Raw genomic sequence first — 21,979 nt, 5'->3', positions numbered from 1 at the left:
AAACAAAAAACAAATCAGTGGGAGATTAATATTGCCCTTTCTGCTTGTGTGCCAGTCTTGACTCCTGGGTGTGCCATCTCTCTCTCTCTCTCCAATTGTGGGCCATAGAAAGCCTATTATTTTTTTAGCTTGATTTGGGTTCCAAAATCTACCTGAAAAAATCACTACATCAATCAGTGGGAGATAAATATTGGCCTCTGGGCTTGTGTGCCACTCCTGACTCCTGTGTGCGTCATCTCTCACTCAGTGGGCCATAGAAAGCCTTTTTTTGTTTTATTTGTTTTCTAAATTCTCCCTGAAAAAATCATTTTATTTTATTTGGTTTCTAAATTCTTCCTCAAAAAATCATTTTATTCTATTTTTTTTTCCTAAAGTCTCCCTGAAAAAAAACAAAAAAAAACAAATCAGTGGGAGATTAATATTGCCCTTTCTGCTTGTGTGCCAGTCTTGACTCCTGGGTGTGCCATCTCTCTCTCTCTCTCCAATTGTGGGCCATAGAAAGCGTATTATTTTTTTTAGCTTGATTTAGGTTCCAAAATCTACCTGAAAAAATCACTACATCAATCAGTGGGAGATAAATATTGGCCTCTGGGCTTGTGTGCCACTCCTGACTCCTGTGTGCGTCATCTCTCACTCAGTGGGCCATAGAAAGCCTTTTTTTGTTTTATTTGTTTTCTAAATTCTCCCTGAAAAAATCATTTTATTTTATTTGGTTTCTAAATTCTTCCTGAAAAAATCATTTTATTCTATTTTTTTTTTTCCTAAAGTCTCCCTGAAAAAAAAAAAAAAAACCAAATCAGTGGGAGATTAATATTGCCCTTTCTGCTTGTGTGCCAGTCTTGACTCCTGGGTGTGCCATCTCTCTCTCTCTCTCCAATTGTGGGCCATAGAAAGCCTATTATTTTTTTAGCTTGATTTGGGTTTCAAAATCTACCTGAAAAAATCACTACATCAATCAGTGGGAGATAAATATTGGCCTCTGGGCTTGTGTGCCACTCCTGACTCCTGTGTGCGTCATCTCTCACTCAGTGGGCCATAGAAAGCCTTTTTTTGTTTTATTTGTTTTCTAAATTCTCCCTGAAAAAATCATTTTATTTTATTTGGTTTCTAAATTCTTCCTGAAAAAATCATTTTATTCTATTTTTTTTTCCTAAAGTCTCCCTGAAAAAAAAAAAAAAAAAACAACAAATCAGTGGGAGATTAATATTGCCCTTTCTGCTTGTGTGCCAGTCTTGACTCCTGGGTGTGCCATCTCTCTCTCTCTCTCCAATTGTGGGCCATAGAAAGCCTATTATTTTTTTTAGCTTGATTTGGGTTCCAAAATCTACCTGAAAAAATCACTACATCAATCAGTGGGAGATAAATATTGGCCTCTGGGCTTGTGTGCCACTCCTGACTCCTGTGTGCGTCATCTCTCACTCAGTGGGCCATAGAAAGCCTTTTTTTGTTTTATTTGTTTTCTAAATTCTCCCTGAAAAAATCATTTTATTTTATTTGGTTTCTAAATTCTTCCTGAAAAAATCATTTTATTCTATTATTTTTTTTCCCTAAAGTCTCCCTTAAAAAAAAAAAAAAAAATCAAATCAGTGGGAGATTAATATTTACATTTGTGCTTCAGTGACAGTCCTGCGTGTGTGGCATCTCTCTCATTTGTTGCCACCAACAACAGAGTGTGTAACATTGTGCCTGATTTTCGTTGTGGTCTCACTCACCTGTAAAGGGGTAGCTAAATCATACTGAAGTTATAGCTTACCGTGTAATTTGTGTGACAGCAACAAATACCGTTAGTTTGTTTACGTTTTTAAAACAATGAGGAAGTATGGTGGAAGAGGTCGTGGCCGGGGGCGTTCATTGTCAGCTGGTAATGAGGGTAGTGGTAGTGGTGGAGCATCAGCTGGTCGTGGGAAAAAAAATATTGCACCTAAGTCTGGAGCTGTGGAGCCAGGTTCATCGTCTGGCTACACAAGGCCTCGAACGCTCCCTTTTCTGGGAGTAGGAAAACCGCTTTTAAAGCCGGAGCAGCAAGAGCAAGTTTTGGCTTATCTTGCTGACTCAGCCTCTAGCTCTTTTGCCTCCTCTCGTGAAACTGGTAAATGTCAAAGCAGCGCGTCGTTAGTGGATGTTCACGGTCAGGGACAAGTCGCTTCCTTGTCCTCTTCAGCAAAAACAACAACAGAGAAGAATGCAGCAGGCGACACAACGGGTTACTCCATGGAGCTCTTTACACATACCGTCCCTGGCTTAGAAAGTGAAGCAGTTAACAGTCCATGCCCATTACAAGTTGAATCTGACATGGAGTGCACTGATGCACAGCCACAGCCAGACTACTATGCTGGTCCTTTGACTCAGACCACAACATTGCCCTCGCAGGGTGCTGATCAAGAATCAGACCCTGATGAGACTATGTTGCCCCATCACGAACGCTATACCACCGACCGACACGGTGACACAGACGAAGTTGCACACGAGCTACAAGAAGAGGTAATAGATGACCCAGTTCTTGACCCCGATTGGCAGCCATTGGGGGAACAGGGTGCAGGCGGCAGCAGTTCTGAAGCGGAGGAGGAGGGGCCGCAGCAGGCATCAACATCGCAACAGGTTCCATCTGCCGGGCCCGTATCTTGCCCAAAACGCGTGGCAAAGCCAAAACCTGTTGGAGGACAGCGTGGCCATCCGGTTAAAGCTCAGTCTGCAATGCCTGAAAAGGTATCCGATGCTAGAAAGAGTGCAGTCTGGCATTTTTTTAAACAACATTCAATTGATCAGCGCAAAGTCATCTGTCAAAAATGTTCAACTACCTTAAGCAGAGGACAGAATCTGAAAAGTCTCAATACAAGTTGCATGCATAGACATTTAACCACCATGCATTTGCAAGCCTGGACTAACTACCAAACGTCCCTTAAGGTTGTAGCACACTCGGCCAATGAAGCTAGTCAGCAACGCAACATCCCTTCCGGCAGTGTAGGGCCACCATTTTCCGCACCACCTGCAGTATCTGTGCAGGTCTCTTTGCCAGGCCAAAGCAGTCAGGGTCAGGGAATCACCAGTTTCGTAGTAGGAAACACTGCATCTAGGGCACCGGTGGCAACAATACCATCTCCCACCGTCTCTCAGTCTGCCATGTCCACCGGCACCCCCGCTAGTTCCACGATCTCCAGCTCTCCAGTCCAGCTCACCCTACATGAGACTATGGTTAGAAAAAGGAAGTACTTAGCCTCGCATCCGCGTACACAGGGTTTGAACGCACACATAGCTAGACTAATCTCGTTAGAGATGATGCCCTACCGGTTAGTTGAAAGCGAAGCTTTCAAAGCCCTGATGGACTACGCTGTACCACGCTACGAGCTACCCAGTCGACACTTTTTTCCAGAAAAGCCATCCCATCCCTCCACCAGCATGTTAAAGAGCGCATTTTTCCATGCACTCAGGCAATCTGTGAGCACAAAGGTGCACCTGACAACAGATGCATGGACCAGTAGGCATGGCCAGGGACGTTACGTGTCCATCACGGCACACTGGGTAAATGTGGTGGATGCAGGGTCCACAGGGGACAGCAAGTTTGGGACAGTTCTGCCTAGCCCACGGTCTAGGAAACAATTGGCTGTAGCCGTTCGCACCCCCTCCTCCTCCTCTTCATCCTCCTGCAGAAGCGAGAGCTCGTCCACAGACCGCAGTCGCACAACCACTCCATCCGCAGCTGCCACTGTTGCACACCAGGTCTCCCATTATGGGGCAGCTACTGGCAAACGTCAGCAGGCTGTATTGGCTATGAAGTGTTTGGGCGACAACAGACACACCGCGGAAGTTCTGTCCGAGTTCTTGCAGAAAGAAACGCAGTCGTGGCTTGGCACTGTAGATCTTGAGGCAGGCAAGGTAGTGAGTGATTACGGAAGGAATTTCATGGCTGCCATCTCCCTTTCCCAACTGAAACACATTCCTTGCCTGGCTCACACCTTAAACCTGGTGGTGCAGTGCTTCCTGAAAAGTTATCCGGGGTTATCCGACCTGCTCCTCAAAGTGCGTGGACTTTGCTCACATATCCGCCGTTCGCCCGTACACTCCAGCCGTATGCAGACCTATCAGCGTTCTTTGAACCTTCCCCAGCATCGCCTAATCATAGACGTTGCAACAAGGTGGAACTCAACACTGCACATGCTTCAGAGACTGTGTGAACAGAGGCGGGCTGTTATGTTTTTGTGGGAGGATACACATACACGGGCAGGCAGTAGGATGGCAGACATGGAGTTGTCAGGTGTGCAGTGGTCGAAGATTCAAGACATGTGTCAAGTCCTTCAGTGTTTTGAGGAATGCACACGGCTGGTTAGTGCAGACAACGCCATAATAAGCATGAGCATCCCCCTAATGCGTCTGCTGATGCAAAGTTTGACGCACATAAAGGATCAGGCGTCTGCAGCTGAGGAAGAGGAAAGCCTTGATGACAGTCAGCCATTGTCTGGCCAGGGCAGTGTACAGGACGAGGTAGCGGGCGAAGAGGAGGAGGAGGACGAGGAGGATGATGGGGATGATTATATTTTTAATGAGGAAGCTTTTCCGGGGCCACTGGAAATTGGTGGCGCGGCAAGGCCGGGTTCTGGTTTTTTGAGGGACACAAGTGACGTGGATTTGCCTGAAACTGCCCCTCAACCAAGCACAACCTGTCATGATCCCAATGGCAGGGGATCACAAAAAGGACAAGCACGGATACAAACAAGCTCTAGGGCGATGGAACCTGAGCTGACCGCGACCCTGAACCTAACACACAAATAAAAGTAGCCGGGGAACGTGCCTACGATGATCCTAGACGTCTCGCTCCAGCCAAAGATCTAACTTCCCCTATCAGAAGAAACACAGACCTCTCTTGCCTCCAGAGAAATACCCCACAGCAAATAGCAGCCCCCCACATATAATGACGGTGAAATGAGAGGAAAGCACATACGTAGTATGAAAACAGTTTCAGCAAAATGAGGCCCGCTAAAGCTAGATAGCAGAGGATACAAAAGTGAAGTGCGCGGTCAGCGAAAAACCCTTCAAAAAACCATCCTGAAATTACTTGAACTCATGTGCCAACTCATGGTACATGAAAAGCAATTTCAGCCCACTAGAGCAACCAGCAGCAGAGAATCACATATCTGCAGGCTGGACTAAAAACCAAATTAAGCAAAACACAAAACAGGAAAATCCAAACTTAGCTTGTCCAGAAGGTTCTAGGAGCAGGGAGCAGAGGTAACAAGACACACTGGATACATTGATAACCGGCGAGGAAATGCCAGCAAAGCCAGGTTAAATAGGAAACTCCCATATGCTGATGGAACAGGTGGAACCCAGAAACCCAGGAAAGACAAGTCACCCAGTACCATCAGTAACCACCAGAGGGAGCCCAAAAACAGAACTCACAACAGTACCCCCCCCTTGAGGAGGGGTCACCGAACCCTCACGAGAACCACCAGGGCGACCAGGATGAGCCCTATGAAAAGCGCGAACCAAATCATCAGCATGAACATCCGAGGCAACCACCCAAGAATTATCCTCCTGACCATAACCCTTCCACTTGACCAAATACTGGAGTTTCCGTCTGGAAACACGAGAATCCAAGATCTTCTCCACAACATACTCCAATTCTCCCTCCACCAGCACTGGAGCAGGAGGCTCAAGAGAAGGAACAACAGGTACCTCATACTTCCGCAACAACGACCGATGAAACACATTATGAATAGCAAACGATGCCGGGAGATCCAAACGAAACGACACAGGGTTAAGAATTTCCAAGATCCTATAGGGACCGATGAACCGAGGCTTGAACTTAGGAGAAGAGACCTTCATAGGAACAAAACGAGAAGACAACCACACCAAGTCACCAACAAGAAGTCGAGGACCCACGCGGCGACGGCGATTAGCAAACTGCTGAGCCTTCTCCTGGGACAACTTCAAATTGTCCACCACATGACTCCAAATCCGATGCAACCTATCCACCACCATGTCCACTCCAGGACAATCAGAAGGTTCCACCTGACCAGAGGAAAAACGAGGATGAAACCCCGAATTACAAAAGAAAGGAGAAACCAAGGTAGCAGAACTAGCCCGATTATTAAGCGCAAACTCGGCCAGCGGCAAAAAGGTAACCCAGTCATCCTGATCAGCAGAAACAAAACACTTTAAATAAGTTTCCAAGGTCTGATTAGTTCGTTCAGTCTGGCCATTCGTCTGAGGATGGAATGCAGACGAAAAGGACAAATCAATGCCCATCTTAGCACAGAAAGTCCGCCAAAATCTAGACACAAACTGGGATCCCCTGTCAGAAACGATGTTCTCAGGAATCCCATGCAAACGAACCACATTCTGAAAAAACAGAGGGACCAACTCAGAGGAGGAAGGCAACTTAGGCAAGGGTACCAGATGAACCATTTTAGAAAAGCGATCACACACAACCCAGATGACGGACATTTTTTGAGAGACAGGGAGATCCGAAATAAAGTCCATGGAAATGTGCGTCCAAGGCCTCTTCGGGATAGGCAAAGGTGACAACAATCCACTGGCCCGAGAACAGCAAGGCTTAGCCCGAGCACAAACCTCACAAGACTGCACAAAAGAACGCACATCCCTCGACAAGGAAGGCCACCAAAAAGACCTGGCCACCAAGTCTCTAGTACCAAATATTCCAGGATGACCTGCCAACGCAGAAGAATGGACCTCGGAGATGACTCTACTGGTCCAATTATCCGGAACAAACAGTCTCTCAGGCGGACAACGATCAGGTTTAGCCACCTGAAACTCCTGCAAAGCACGTCGCAAGTCTGGGGAGACAGCAGACAAAATCACCCCATCCCTAAGGATACCAGAGGGCTCAGAATTTCCAAGGGAGTCAGGCACAAAACTCCTAGAAAGAGCATCCGCCTTCACATTCTTTGAACCTGGCAGGTATGAAACCACAAAATTGAAACGAGAGAAAAACAGTGACCAACGAGCCTGTCTAGGATTCAGATGCCTGGCAGACTCAAGGTAAATCAAATTTTTGTGATCAGTCAAGACCACCACACGATGTCTAGCACCCTCTAGCCAATGACGCCACTCCTCAAATGCCCACTTCATGGCCAAAAGTTCCCGATTACCAACATCATAATTCCGCTCAGCCGGCGAAAACTTTCTAGAAAAAAACGCGCATGGCTTCATCACTGAGCCATCGGAGCTTCTCTGTGACAAAACCGCCCCCGCTCCAATCTCGGAAGCATCAACCTCAACCTGAAAAGGGAGCGAAACATCTGGCTGACGCAACACAGGAGCAGAAGAAAACCGGCGCTTAAGTTCCTGAAAGGCCTCCACAGCCGCAGGAGACCAATTAGCAACATCAGCACCCTTCTTAGTCAAATCCGTCAAAGGCTTAACAACACTAGAAAAATTAGTTATAAAACGACGATAGAAATTAGCAAAGCCCAAGAACTTCTGTAGACTCTTAAGAGATGTAGGCTGCGTCCAGTCACAAATAGCCTGAACCTTGACGGGATCCATCTCAATAGTAGAAGGGGAAAAAATATACCCCAAGAAAGAAATCTTCTGGACTCCAAAGAGACACTTTGAGCCTTTTACAAACAAGGAATTGGCCCGCAGGACCTGAAACACCTTCCTGACCTGCTGAACATGAGACTCCCAGTCATCAGAAAAAACCAAAATATCATCCAAATACACAATCATAAATTTATCCAGATATTCACGGAAAATATCGTGCATAAAGGACTGGAAGACTGAAGGAGCATTAGAAAGTCCAAAAGGCATTACCAAATACTCAAAATGGCCCTCAGGCGTATTAAATGCGGTTTTCCACTCATCACCTTGCTTTATTCGTATAAGATTATACGCACCCCGAAGATCAATCTTAGTGAACCATTTAGCCCCCTTAATGCGAGCAAACAAATCAGTCAACAATGGCAAAGGATACTGATATTTTACGGTAATCTTATTCAAAAGACGATAATCTATACAAGGCCTCAAGGAACCATCTTTCTTGGCCACGAAAAAAAAACCTGCTCCCAAAGGGGACAAAGATGGACGGATATGTCCCTTTTCCAAGGACTCCTTAACATAATCCCGCATAGCAGTATGCTCTGGTACTGACAGATTGAACAAACGACCTTTAGGAAATTTACTGCCCGGAATTAAATTTATAGCACAATCGCAATCCCTGTGAGGAGGAAGCGAACTGAGCTTAGGCTCCTAAAAAACATCCCGATAGTCAGACAAAAACACAGGAATCTCAGAAGGAGTAGATGAAGCGATAGAAATCGGAGGTGCATCATCATGAACCCCCTGACAACCCCAGCTTAACACAGACACTGATTTCCAGTCAAGGACTGGATTATGAGTTTGTAACCATGGCAGACCAAGTACTAGAACATCATGCAAATTATACAGTACCAGGAAGCGAATCACCTCCTGATGAACGGGAGTCATACGCATGATCACTTGTGTCCAGTACTGAGGTTTATTCATAGCCAAAGGTGTAGAGTCAATTCCCTTCAAAGGAATAGGGACTTTCAGAGGCTCCAGACTAAACCCACAGTGATTGGCAAATGACCAAGCAAATGACCAAGCTTGATCGTTGGGTACAGCCGGGACCAGCTGCTTCGAAAGCATCACCAAACCAGGGATCCAAGCTTCAGGAGGCTAATTTGCATATTCCAGGTGCCTTCTGGGAGAAGCGAAGTCTCCCTAAGCTAGAAGATCGTTGGGTACAGCCGGGACCAGCTGCTTCGAAAGCATCACCAAACCAGGGATTCAAGCTTCAGGAGGCTAATTTGCATATTCCAGGTGCCTTCTGGGAGAAGCGAAGTCTCCCTAAGCTAGAAGATCGTTGGGTACAGCCGGGACCAGCTGCTTCGAAAGCATCACCAAACCAGGGATTCAAGCTTCAGGAGGCTAATTTGCATATTCCAGGTGCCTTCTGGGAGAAGCGAAGTCTCCCTAAGCTAGAAGATCGTTGGGTACAGCCGGGACCAGCTGCTTCGAAAGCATCACCAAACCAGGGATTCAAGCTTCAGGAGGCTAATTTGCATATTCCAGGTGCCTTCTGGGAGAAGCGAAGTCTCCCTAAGCTAGAAGATCGTTGGGTACAGCCGGGACCAGCTGCTTCGAAAGCATCACCAAACCAGGGATTCAAGCTTCAGGAGGCTAATTTGCATATTCCAGGTGCCTTCTGGGAGAAGCGAAGTCTCCCTAAGCTAGAAGATCGTTGGGTACAGCCGGGACCAGCTGCTTCGAAAGCATCACCAAAACAGGGATTCAAGCTTCAGGAGGCTAATTTGCATATTCCAGGTGCCTTCTGGGAGAAGCGAAGTCTCCCTAAGCTAGAAGATCGTTGGGTACAGCCGGGACCAGCTGCTTCGAAAGCATCACCAAACCAGGGATTCAAGCTTCAGGAGGCTAATTTGCATATTCCAGGTGCCTTCTGGGAGAAGCGAAGTCTCCCTAAGCTAGAAGATCGTTGGGTACAGCCCGGACCAGCTGCTTCGAAAGCATCACCAAACCAGGGATTCAAGCTTCAGGAGGCTAATTTGCATATTCCAGGTGCCTTCTGGGAGAAGCGAAGTCTCCCTAAGCTAGAAGATCGTTGGGTACAGCCGGGACCAGCTGCTTCGAAAGCATCACCAATCCAGGGATTCAAGCTTCAGGAGGCTAATTTGCATATTCCAGGTGCCTTCTGGGAGAAGCGAAGTCTCCCTAAGCTAGAAGATCGTTGGGTACAGCCGGGACCAGCTACTTCGAAAGCATCACCAAACCAGGGATTCAAGCTTCAGGAGGCTAATTTGCATATTCCAGGTGCCTTCTGGGAGAAGCGAAGTCTCCCTAAGCTAGAAGATCGTTGGGTACAGCCGGGACCAGCTGCTTCGAAAGCATCACCAAACCAGGGATTCAAGCTTCAGGAGGCTAATTTGCATATTCCAGGTGCCTTCTGGGAGAAGCGAAGTCTCCCTAAGCTAGAAGATCGTTGGGTACAGCCGGGACCAGCTGCTTCGAAAGCATCACCAAACCAGGGATTCAAGCTTCAGGAGGCTAATTTGCATATTCCAGGTGCCTTCTGGGAGAAGCGAAGTCTCCCTAAGCTAGAAGATCGTTGGGTACAGCCGGGACCAGCTGCTTCGAAAGCATCACCAAACCAGGGATTCAAGCTTCAGGAGGCTAATTTGCATATTCCAGGTGCCTTCTGGGAGAAGCGAAGTCTCCCTAAGCTAGAAGATCGTTGGGTACAGCCGGGACCAGCTGCTTCGAAAGCATCACCAAACCAGGGATTCAAGCTTCAGGAGGCTAATTTGCATATTCCAGGTGCCTTCTGGGAGAAGCGAAGTCTCCCTAAGCTAGAAGATCGTTGGGTACAGCCGGGACCAGCTGCTTCGAAAGCATCACCAAACCAGGGATTCAAGCTTCAGGAGGCTAATTTGCATATTCCAGGTGCCTTCTGGGAGAAGCGAAGTCTCCCTAAGCTAGAAGATCGTTGGGTACAGCCGGGACCAGCTGCTTCGAAAGCATCACCAAACCGCGCGCCGAATTTTTGCCTGTAGGACATTATTGCAAGAGAGCTTGGCTGAGTAGATTACACAAGAAGGAAAACACACAGCAAGTCAGCAGGATCTAGGAGCAACATGGCAGATGTGACAACCTACATGGTGAGCTGCAGCATGTGCTACATGTTCACAGATCGACCAGAAGAAGAATCCAATTTCACCTGTCAGAAGTGTAGACTAGTGGCCCTTTTAGAAGAAAAGGTGCGGGGTCTGGAAGAAAGAATAGCAACTTTGGAACTCATCAAAGAGAATGAAGACTTTCTAGACAGAACAGAAGCATCTCTACTGGTCACAGAAGGTGAAAAAAGTGTCAGAGAACCTCCAAAAGCAGATGAGTGGAAGCATGTGACCAAAAGAAGCAAGAAGACCATGGAGAAATCACCAACCACACAACTGAAGAACCGATATCAAATCTTTGTAGAGGATGAAGATGGCACACCTAAGAATGAAGCAATACCAGCAAGCAAAAAAGAAAAGGGCACACAGCAACAAGTGACAGCAAAAAATACAGCCAAGAAGCAACGAAGAGTGGTGGTGGTGGGAGACTCACTACTGAGAGGCACCGAAGCAGCCATCTGCAGACCGGACATAACTGCAAGAGAAGTATGCTGCCTTCCAGGTGCGATGATCAAGGATGTGACCGATAGGATACCAAAGCTCTTCAGCTCCAAGGACGTCCACCCATTTCTTCTGATACATGTTGGCACCAATGACACGGCAAGGAAGGACCTACCGACAATCTGCAAGGACTTTGAAGAGTTGGGGAAGAAAGTAAAGGAACTGGATGCACAGGTAGTTTTTTCTTCTATCCTTCCAGTAGACGGGCATGGCACCAGGAGATGGAACAGGATCCTTGATGCAAACAACTGGCTAAGACGATGGTGCAGACAACAAGGATTTGGATTCCTGGACCACGGTGTGAATTACTGGTATGATGGACTCCTCGCCAGAGACGGACTACACCTCAACAAACCTGGGAAACACACATTCGCCAGAAGACTCGCTACACTCATCAGGAGGGCGTTAAACTAGAAGAAGAGGGGACGGGAAGAAAAACATTAGACTCGAACAAAGACGACCCAGGAAAACATACTCAGAAGGGAGGTAAGAACATTTCTAAAACAATCCACAGTGAGGAGATTGGAACAAAACAAAATCCTCTAAACTGCATGCTCGCAAACGCCAGAAGCCTGACAAACAAGATGGAAGAACTAGAAGCAGAAATATCTACAGGTAACTTTGACATAGTGGGAATAACCGAGACATGGTTAGATGAAAGCTATGACTGGGCAGTTAACTTACAGGGTTACAGTCTGTTTAGAAAGGATCGTAAAAATCGGAGAGGAGGAGGGGTTTGTCTCTATGTAAAGTCTTGTCTAAAGTCCACTTTAAGGGAGGATATTAGCGAAGGGAATGAGGATGTCGAGTCCATATGGGTTGAAATTCATGGAGGGAAAAATGGTAACAAAATTCTCATTGGGGTCTGTTACAAACCCCCAAATATAACAGAAAGCATGGAAAGTCTACTTCTAAAGCAGATAGATGAAGCTGCAACCCATAATGAGGTCCTGGTTATGGGGGACTTTAACTACCCGGATATTAACTGGGAAACAGAAACCTGTGAAACCCATAAAGGCAACAGGTTTCTGCTAATAACCAAGAAAAATTATCTTTCACAATTGGTGCAGAATCCAACCAGAGGATCAGCACTTTTAGACCTAATACTATCTAATAGACCTGACAGAATAACAAATCTGCAGGTGGTTGGGCATTTAGGAAATAGCGACCACAATATTGTGCAGTTTCACCTGTCTTTCACTAGGGGGACTTGTCAGGGAGTCACAAAAACATTGAACTTTAGGAAGGCAAAGTTTGAACAGCTTAGAGATGCCCTTAATCTGGTAGACTGGGACAATATCCTCAGAAATGAGAATACAGATAATAAATGGGAAATGTTTAAGAACATCCTAAATAGGCAGTGTAAGCGGTTTATACCTTGTGGGAATAAAAGGACTAGAAATAGGAAAAACCCAATGTGGCTAAACAAAGAAGTAAGACAGGCAATTAACAGTAAAAAGAAAGCATTTGCACTACTAAAGCAGGATGGCACCATTGAAGCTCTAAAAAACTATAGGGAGAAAAATACTTTATCTAAAAAACTAATTAAAGCTGCCAAAAAGGAAACAGAGAAGCACATTGCTAAGGAGAGTAAAACTAATCCCAAACTGTTCTTCAACTATATCAATAGTAAAAGAATAAAAACTGAAAATGTAGGCCCCTTAAAAAATAGTGAGGAAAGAATGGTTGTAGATGACGAGGAAAAAGCTAACATATTAAACACCTTCTTCTCCACGGTATTCACGGTGGAAAATGAAATGCTAGGTGAAATCCCAAGAAACAATGAAAACCCTATATTAAGGGTCACCAATCTAACCCAAGAAGAGGTGCGAAACCGGCTAAATAAGATTAAAATAGATAAATCTCCGGGTCCGGATGGCATACACCCACGAGTACTAAGAGAACTAAGTAATGTAATAGATAAACCATTATTTCTTATTTTTAGTGACTCTATAGCGACAGGGTCTGTTCCGCAGGACTGGCGCATAGCAAATGTGGTGCCAATATTCAAAAAGGGCTCTAAAAGTGAACCTGGAAATTATAGGCCAGTAAGTCTAACCTCTATTGTTGGTAAAATATTTGAAGGGTTTCTGAGGGATGTTATTCTGGATTATCTCAATGAGAATAACTGTTTAACTCCATATCAGCATGGGTTTATGAGAAATCGCTCCTGTCAAACCAATCTAATCAGTTTTTATGAAGAGGTAAGCTATAGACTGGACCACGGTGAGTCATTGGACGTGGTATATCTCGATTTTTCCAAAGCGTTTGATACCGTGCCGCACAAGAGGTTGGTACACAAAATGAGAATGCTTGGTCTGGGGGAAAATGTGTGTAAATGGGTTAGTAACTGGCTTAGTGATAGAAAGCAGAGGGTGGTTATAAATGGTATAGTCTCTAACTGGGTCGCTGTGACCAGTGGGGTACCGCAGGGGTCAGTATTGGGACCTGTTCTCTTCAACATATTCATTAATGATCTGGTAGAAGGTTTACACAGTAAAATATCGATATTTGCAGATGATACAAAACTATGTAAAGCAGTTAATACAAGAGAAGATAGTATTCTGCTACAGATGGATCTGGATAAGTTGGAAACTTGGGCTGAAAGGTGGCAGATGAGGTTTAACAATGATAAATGTAAGGTTATACACATGGGAAGAGGGAATCAATATCACCATTACACACTGAACGGGAAACCACTGGGTAAATCTGACAGGGAGAAGGACTTGGGGATCCTAGTTAATGATAAACTTACCTGGAGCAGCCAGTGCCAGGCAGCAGCTGCCAAGGCAAACAGGATCATGGGGTGCATTAAAAGAGGTCTGGATACACATGATGAGAGCATTATACTGCCTCTGTACAAATCCCTAGTTAGACCGCACATGGAGTACTGTGTCCAGTTTTGGGCACCGGTGCTCAGGAAGGATATAATGGAACTAGAGAGAGTACAAAGGAGGGCAACAAAATTAATAAAGGGGATGGGAGAACTACAATACCCAGATAGATTAGCGAAATTAGGATTATTTAGTCTAGAAAAAAGACGACTGAGGGGCGATCTAATAACCATGTATAAGTATATAAGGGGACAATACAAATATCTCGCTGAGGATCTGTTTATACCAAGGAAGGTGACGGGCACAAGGGGGCATTCTTTGCGTCTGGAGGAGAGAAGGTTTTTCCACCAACATAGAAGAGGATTCTTTACTGTTAGGGCAGTGAGAATCTGGAATTGCTTGCCTGAGGAGGTGGTGATGGCGAACTCAGTCGAGGGGTTCAAGAGAGGCCTGGATGTCTTCCTGGAGCAGAACAATATTGTATCATACAATTATTAGGTTCTGTAGAAGGACGTAGATCTGGGTATTTATTATGATGGAATATAGGCTGAACTGGATGGACAAATGTCTTTTTTCGGCCTTACTAACTATGTTATGTTACTATGTTACTATGTTACCAATCCATAAGACTCAGGGCAGCGCCTGAATCCACATAGGCATCGACGGAAATGGATGATAATGAACAAATCAGAGTCACAGACAGAATGAACTTAGACTGTAAAGTACTAATGGCAACAGACTTATCAACCTTTTTTGTGCGTTTAGAGCATGCTGATATAACATGAGCTGAATCACCACAATAAAAGCACAACCCTTTTTTCCGCCTATACTTTTGCCGTTCACTTCTGGACTGAATTCTATCACATTGCATTATCTCAGGTGACGGTTCAGACGACACCGCCAAATGATGCACAGGTTTGCGCTCCCGTAAACGCCGATCAATCTGAACAGCCATAGTCATAGACTCATTCAGACCAGCAGGCGCAGGGAACCCCACCATAACATCTTTAATGGCCTCAGAAAGGCCATCTCTAAACTTTGCAGCCAGAGCGCACTCATTCCACTGAGTAAGTACCGACCACTTCCGAAATTTTTGACAATAAATTTCTGCTTCATCTTGCCCCTGAGAGAGGGCCAACAAAGCTTTTTCAGCCTGAATCTCTTGGTTAGGTTCCTCATAGAGCAAACCCAATGCCAGAAAAAACGCATCTGCATTAAGCAACGCAGGGTCCCCTGGTGCCAATGCAAATGCCCAATCCTGAGGGTCACCCCGCAGGAAAGATATAATTATCTTGACTTGCTGAGCAGGGTCTCCAGAGGAGCGAGATTTCAAAGAAAGAAACAACTTGCAATTGTTCCTAAAATTTAGAAAACGAGATCTATCTCCAGAAAAAAACTCTGGGACAGGAATTCTAGGTTCAGACATAGGAGCATGTACAACAAAATCCTGTATATTTTGAACCTTAGTGGCAAGATTATTCAGGCTGGAAGCCAAACTCTGGACGTCCATGATAAACAGCTGAGATCAGAGCCATTCAAAGATTAAGAGGAGGAGGAAGTAGCCAGGCTGCAATAAGGCTAGGCAGCAAACTCTGAGGGGAAAAAAAAAAAAAAAAACTTCCTCAGACTACTTATCCTCCTACTTCAGCCAATACAATTAACACTTTGTGGGCCGGTTATACTGTCATGATCCCAATGGCAGGGGATCACAAAAAGGACAAGCACAGACACAAACAAGCTCTAGGGCGATGGAACCTGAGCTGACCGCGACCCTGAACCTAACACACAAATAAAAGTAGCCGGGGAACGTGCCTACGATGATCCTAGACGTCTCGCTCCAGCCGAAGATCTAACTTCCCCTATCAGAAGAAACACAGACCTCTCTTGCCTCCAGAGAAATACCCCACAGCAAATAGCAGCCCCCCACATATAATGACGGTGAAATGAGAGGAAAGCACATACGTAGTATGAAAACAGTTTCAGCAAAATGAGGCCCGCTAAAGCTAGATAGCAGAGGATACAAAAGTGAAGTGCGCGGTCAGCGAAAAACCCTTCAAAAAACCATCCTGAAATTACTTGAACTCATGTGCCAACTCATGGTACATGAAAAGCAATTTCAGCCCACTAGAGCAACCAGCAGCAGAGAATCACATATCTGCAGGCTGGACTAAAAACCAAATTAAGCAAAACACAAAACAGGAAAATCCAAACTTAGCTTGTCCAGAAGGTTCTAGGAGCAGGGAGCAGAGGTAACAAGACACACTGGATACATTGATAACCGGCGAGGAAATGCCAGCAAAGCCAGGTTAAATAGGAAACTCCCATATGCTGATGGAACAGGTGGAACCCAGAAACCCAGGAAAGACAAGTCACCCAGTACCATCAGTAACCACCAGAGGGAGCCCAAAAACAGAACTCACAACAACAACCGCAGATTTGAGAACTGGAACTTTGGCCCACATGGCGGATTATGCCTTACGTATCCTCAAAAGGGACACACGCATAACTAAAATGATGAATGATGACGATTACTGGTTGGCCTGCCTCCTTGATCCTCGCTATAAAGGCAAATTGCAAAATATAATGCCACATGAGAACTTGGAACTAATATTAGCAACCAAACAATCAACTCTTGTTGACCGTTTGCTTCTGGCATTCCCTGCACACAGCGCCCGTGATCGTTCTCACACGAGCTGCAGGGGCCAGCAGACCAGAGGAGTTAGAGGGGCAGAAATCAGAAGTGGCGTTGGCCAGAGGGGTTTTCTGACCAGGTTGTGGAGTGATTTTGCTATGACCGCAGACAGGACAGGTACTGCAGCATCAATTCAAAGTGACAGGAGACAACATTTGTCCAGTATGGTTACAAACTATTTTTCATCCCTTATCGATGTTCTCCCTCAACCGTCATTCCCATTTGATTACTGGGCATCAAAATTAGACACCTGGCCAGAATTGGCAGAATATGCATTGCAGGAGCTTGCTTGCCCGGCAGCTAGTGTCCTATCAGAAAGAGTATTCAGTGCTGCAGGTTCAATACTAACAGAAAAAAGGACTCGTCTGGCTACCCAAAATGTAGATGATCTAACCTTCATTAAAATGAACCACAACTGGATTTCGAAATCTTTTGCCCCACCTTGCCCGGCTGACACCTAGCTTTCCTATGAAAAGGTCTTGCCTGTGTGGACTATTCTGAATGCCTTTTCCAATCTCGTAATTTTCTGCACCTGATTGTCCAGCATACGACATGTTTACACCTCACTAAATGGCCAAACTCCCCACACAGGGCCGTGGTATCGACACTTGGCGACAGCACCCGTGAGAGTGCAGTTTGTCTGAAGAGGTGGGTGAGCCCGCTTTTGGTCGACGGCACTGCCACTGGGTCCCTCCTAGTACAATAAAGTGTCTCTGGCGGTGGTGGTGCGCACCCAACGTCAGACACACCGTTGTAATATGAGGGGCCCTGGGCCTGTACCGCTGGCCACAAGACAGTTTCCCCCCACCCCAGCTCAAACAGTACTCTACCACTTGCAAAATTATCTCACAGCTCCACCAATGTTTAGTCTATGCGCTGACATCCTTCAATGCCTGCCACTGACAATACCATTGTATTGACATTTTTGTTATGTTAGGCCTTCGATGCCTGTCTGTGGTCACTCCTTCCACTAGGCCTCCACTGACCACACCACTGCTGCCCGTGTACCCCTGTAACCAATTTAAAATTGCCTACAGCCATGTGTTATTATTTTAGGCCTTCGATGCCTGTCTGCGGTGACTCCTTCCACTAGGCCTCCACTGACCACACCACTGCTGCCCGTGTACCCCTGTAACCAATTTAAAATTGCCTACAGCCATGTGTTATTATTTTAGGCCTTCGATGCCTGTCTGCGGTGACTCCTTCCACTAGGCCTCCACTGACCACACCACTGCTGCCCGTGTACCCCTGTAACCAATTTAAAATTGCCTACAGCCATGTGTTATTATTTTAGGCCTTCGATGCCTGTCTGCGGTGACTCCTTCCACTAGGCCTCCACTGACCACACCACTGCTGCCCGTGTACCCCTGGAACCAATTTAAAATTGCCTACAGCCATGTGTTATTATTTTAGGCCTTCGATGCCTATCTGCGGTCACTCCTTCCACTAGGCCTCCACTGACCACACCACTGCTGCCCGTGTACCCCTGTAACCAATTTAAAATTGCCTACAGCCATGTGTTATTATTTTAGGCCTTCGATGCCTGTCTGCGGTGACTCCTTCCACTAGGCCTCCACTGACCACACCACTGCTGCCCGTGTACCCCTGTAACCAATTTAAAATTGCCTACAGCCATGTGTTATTATTTTAGGCCTTCGATGCCTGTCTGCCGTGACTCCTTCCACTAGGCCTCCACTGACCACACCACTGCTGCCCGTGTACCCCTGGAACCAATTTAAAATTGCCTACAGCCATGTGTTATTATTTTAGGCCTTCGATGCCTGTCTGCGGTCACTCCTTCCACTAGGCCTCCACTGACCACACCACTGCTGCCCGTGTACCCCTGGAACCAATTTAAAATTGCCTACAGCCATGTGTTATTATTTTAGGCCTTCGATGCCTGTCTGCGGTCACTCCTTCCACTAGGCCTCCACTGACCACACCACTGCTGCCCGTGTACCCCTGGAACCAATTTAAAATTGCCTACAGCCATGTGTTATTATTTTAGGCCTTCGATGCCTGTCTGCGGTCACTCCTTCCACTAGGCCTCCACTGACCACACCACTGCTGCCCGTGTACCCCTGGAACCAACATCAGAAAATATAAAAATAAGTATTTTGCTTATAAAAAAGAAAATACTGGAGAGATATCAAATGCAGACATTTTAACATTAAAAACAAACACATACAACAAAAATCTGGTACAGTACTAAAAATGGCCACCAGCTACAATAACTTTCTCCTGCAAGTAGTTAACTGAAAGGTTTTTTCAATTTTAAACACAGATATGGCATCCACCGAGTGTTGTCCTGTCGCGTCTTCTTTATATTATTGCCAAGAAGATGCAAAACAATGAAAATAATAAAATCATTATTTACCAAAAAAATAGAGTAAGTCAAAACCACATTGCAAATAAACATTCATTACAAATAAAGAAGCAGGGCGCGTCCGAGGGTGAGTATATACCTAATAAGAATATAATCACCCTCGGACGCGCCCTGCTTCTTTCCGACAGCCTTCCTTCCTAAGAATCAGCCCTTCCGTGGTGTAGAGAGAGGGTTTGTTACACTCCAAGGTGTTCCCCAGGTTGCCTTTCCTGAGCTTCGATCTTCCGGCTCTCGTTTAGTAGTTGTTGGAAACTACGCTGCATTGGGCCTACAAATTGGGTATGGGGTGTAGAGAGATGGTGTGTTCCACTCCAAGGTGTTCACCAGGTTGCCTTTCCTGAGCTTCGATCTTCCGGCTCTCGTTTAGTAGTTGTTGGAAACTACGCTGCATTAGGCCTACAAATTGGGTATGGGGTGTAGAGAGATGGTGTGTTCCACTGTAGAGAGATGGTGTGTTCCACTCCAAGGTGTTCCCCAGGTTTCCTTGCCAATGCTTCGATCATCATGCTCTCGTTTAGTAGTTGTTGGAAACTACGCTGCATTAGGCCTACAAATTGGGTATGGGGTGTAGAGAGATGGTGTGTTCCACTCCAAGGTGTTCCCCAGGTTTCCTCTCCATTGCTTCAATCTTCATGCTCTCGTTTAGTAGTTGTTGGAAACTACGCTGCATTAGGCCTACAAATTGGGTATGGGGTGTAGAGAGATGGTGTGTTACACTCCAAGGTGTTCCCCAGGTTTCCTCTCCATTGCTTCGATCTTCCGGCTCTCGTTTAGTAGTTGTTGGAAACTACGCTGCATTAGGCCTACAAATTGGGTATGGGGTGTAGAGAGATGGTGTGTTACACTCCAAGGTGTTCCCCAGGTTTCCTCTCCATTGCTTCGATCTTCCGGCTCTCGTTTAGTAGTTGTTGGAAACTACGCTGCATTAGGCCTACAAATTGGGTATGGGGTGTAGAGAGATTGTGTGTTACACTCCAAGGTGTTCCCCAGGTTTCCTCTCCATTGTTTCGATCTTCCGGCTCTCGTTTAGTAGTTGTTGGAAACTACGCTGCATTGGGCCTACAAATTGGGTATGGGGTGTAGAGAGATGGTGTGTTCCACTCCAAGGTGTTCTCCAGGTTGCCTTTCCTGAGCTTCGATCTTCCGGCTCTCGTTTAGTAGTTGTTGGAAACTACGCTGCATTAGGCCTACAAATTGGGTATGGGGTGTAGAGAGATGGTGTGTTCCACTGTAGAGAGATGGTGTGTTCCACTCCAAGGTGTTCCCCAGGTTTCCTCGCCAATGCTTCGATCATCATGCTCTCGTTTAGTAGTTGTTGGAAACTACGCTGCATTAGGCCTACAAATTGGGTATGGGGTGTAGAGAGATGGTGTGTTCCACTCCAAGGTGTTCCCCTAGGTTTCCTCGCCAATGCTTCGATCATCATGCTCTCGTTTAGTAGTTGTTGGAAACTACGCTGCATTAGACCTACAAATTGGGTATGGGGTGTAGAGAGATGGTGTGTTCCACTCCAAGGTGTTCTCCAGGTTGCCTTTCCTGAACTTCTATCTTCAGGCTCTCATTAAATTGTGGTTAAACGGAACAACTGCATTTGGCGTACTAGTTGGTTTGGGGCCTACTATCGGTGTCTGCCGCTCCTTGCTGTTCTCCTGGTTTCCTGTCCTGAAATTCCGTTTTCAGGCACTCGTTAAGTAGTTGTTAATGTTAGACTGCATTTGGCCTACTAGTTGGGTTGGGGCCTACTATCGGTGTCTGCCACTCCTTGCTGTTCTCCTCCACTGAACAAAGCTGTGCCGCCTGTTTACTACTGTTGCCAATTTTGAACTGCATTTCGACTACTTACTGATTTGGGCCTACTCTCTGTGTCAGCCTCTCATTCCAGTTGTCCTCCACTGCAATGCCCCCTGATTAGTCCTGTGTTACCAATTTTGAACTGCATTTAGCCCACTTTATTCTTTGGGCCTATATCTGTGTTTCCTCCTCATCCTGCCCATTGCCCAGCCAGTGATAGATGAGTCTGCTGGTACATTGACCCATAACGCAACATTTCCCGTGCACGCTACACTGCAAGATTGTGACCCTGCTGAAAGTCAGGTCCCCCTTCCCGCATACCATACCACCTTACACGGGGACAAACAGGAAGGTGCAGATGAAAGTGCAGGTTCCTTCATCAGGTGGGGGGAGGAATACTAGTTGGCGACGTCACTGGCACAGGGCCTCTCATGGTACGCAAAAGTGTTGCTGCCGGTGGGAGGCGCCCCCGCCGTGCAAACACACCGCTGTACTTTGAGGGGCCCTGTGCCAGTGCCAATGCCAACGAGTGGGCCCCCCCTGCTTGCTCAGGTTCACAACACTTGCAAAGTTGAAATACTTACCTCTCCCTGCTCCACTGCTGTGACGTGGTCCAGATTTCCTGGGCCCACTAATTACTTGAACCAGCCCTACCCACCACAACTTTAGCCAAATGACCCCCAATTTCAAATGCCTTCCAATTATTATAAGGTAAATTACGCTTGACAAGCTTCATTAAGAAGAATGGATGGTTTTGACATTAAAATGGGCACTCTAGGTGTTTTCCTGGCCCCCACTCACTGCCGACTATGCTGCCCCATTGACTTGCATTGGGTTTCGTGTTTCGGTCGATCCCGACTTTACGTCATAATCGGCCGATTTCACTCGACCCGACTTTTGAGATAGTCGGGTTTCGCGAAACCCGGCTCGACTCTAAAAAGGTCAAGGTCGCTCAACTCTAGTGATAACCACTACACTACAGAAACTAGATGAAAGATGTTACTGGGCTCATGACAAGCAATCGAGATCAAGAACTGAAAGTCAATAGCTTTGTCAGCAAAGCATAATGGCGTGTTTCTGCCCAGTTTTGAACTGGGGACCTTTCGCG

General features: G+C 46.2%; 1 long non-coding RNA gene across 1 annotated transcript; it reads right to left on the bottom strand.

Annotated features, from left to right (window-relative positions):
- Nucleotides 1-10,402: 10,402 nt before the first annotated feature.
- On the bottom strand, nucleotides 10,403-11,407 carry LOC138655362 (uncharacterized). The gene is made up of 3 exons (XR_011316729.1): nucleotides 11,101-11,407; nucleotides 10,650-10,760; nucleotides 10,403-10,541 (listed from the first exon to the last, which is right to left on the bottom strand). It is a non-coding gene; the product is annotated as an uncharacterized lncRNA (long non-coding RNA).
- Between the last annotated feature and the right edge of the window lie 10,572 nt (nucleotides 11,408-21,979).

This window comes from Ranitomeya imitator, unplaced genomic scaffold (assembly GCF_032444005.1).
Source record: "Ranitomeya imitator isolate aRanImi1 unplaced genomic scaffold, aRanImi1.pri SCAFFOLD_24, whole genome shotgun sequence".
Classification (NCBI taxonomy): Eukaryota; Metazoa; Chordata; class Amphibia; order Anura; family Dendrobatidae; genus Ranitomeya; species Ranitomeya imitator.
This window is presented reverse-complemented; position numbering and strand designations above follow the sequence as displayed.